Genomic DNA, 1,517 nt, shown 5'->3' on the forward strand with positions numbered 1-1,517 from the left:
ACTCACAAGTTAAGAAACCCACTGCATCACTAGGAAACTTTACTTTCTCACCGCAAAGTGCATTACCACCATGTTTCATTTCACTGTGATGTTACTTCAGGGGTCAGTTCATCCAAATTGTTATAGTTTTTACTTGAAAGTCAGAACAAATAGCATCAGATAGCATAACATTTTATTGCACCACCAAAGTCTCCTTTTATTTGCAATATCTTCATTGATCTTCCAAACTGTTAACAGTGTCACATCAGAGAAAGTATCCGTGACAGTGTAATTAAAATAACCCTGTATTTGTGTAAAGATAATGAAGCGTGCCCAGACATGTCTCCGGATGTTGAAATGAAATATAAACAGAATGGAAGTCATAAACACTGAAAAACGTCCCTTCGTGTTTATGTTGCGCTCATATATTTATTACTGAGTGTCGTGTGGGCCTCATGCTTGCTCTTCAGTGTAAAACTATAAATATATATATATATCTATATAAATAAATATATATAATATACTAATATTTTTTGACACGCTATACAATGACTTTTTTCCACATCACTGTCAATTTGTAGGACATATTTCAACATGTTATACTGACTTTGTTCGACATGTTATGCATAACATTTTTCGACATATATACCATGACTTTTTTAAGACTTTTTTCGACATAATATACCCAGTTCCAGTGTTTGGAAGACCTTCGTTTGGAACATAGTTGCTTCAATATTCACATATATATTTCATACCGCATTTACTTACCTCCTTCCAACCGGAAGTTGTTCGTTTTAAATATTGTGCATTTTACATTCATTTTCGGCAAACATTTTCGAACTCCTCCTAGAGTATCAGATTCATTGGTGTAACATTCCGGCTATGTTGCTATCTTGCAAAGGAATAGTCAATACCTCGTACGATGATGTCATGAGGTCATGTGCCAATACGGCATTTTAGGAAGTTAACAGGTAACGGCTGGAACGTTTTTACACTCCTAGGAGATACATCTCTAATTTGTTCAACAGAGTCTCAAGACTTTCACAGTGCTAAGCTTTTACTTTTTGGTGGAACAGCGTTGCTATTGCAAGGCGGTCAGTAGGCCCATATTGCGTCATAGTCATAGTGCCATCTATTGACCAAAGGAAGTCAGCCTATGTGACAAATATCATCAAATTGACATGAAATTGACATGGTGGGCGGTTTTTGTCATATACAGCAACATGCCAATTAATTAGCGTGTTCTCTAGCATCACATAGTGAACACAAGAAGTGGTACAACATTTCCAGCCCCATGTACTCCACTCAGGAAATGTTGGTTGGTCACAGAACTGCATAGTAGCGCCAACCTGCGTTCCGCCAATCTCCCAATGTGCACAAGGGGCAAGGGCCTGTTCATTGCTGCAGCTTGACTTTCTTTTTAAATATTATAATGTTATTTTTTGCACTGTAAAAAGTGCAGGAGTCCAATACTGCCTTCTGGAAAAGTGTGTGTGTATGTGTGTGTGTGTGTGTGTGTGTGGGGGGGGGGGGGGGGG

The sequence above is a fragment of the Anarrhichthys ocellatus genome, unplaced genomic scaffold (genome assembly GCF_004355925.1).
Source record: "Anarrhichthys ocellatus isolate YVR2014 unplaced genomic scaffold, GSC_Weel_1.0 scaffold4, whole genome shotgun sequence".
NCBI lineage: Eukaryota > Metazoa > Chordata > Actinopteri > Perciformes > Anarhichadidae > Anarrhichthys > Anarrhichthys ocellatus.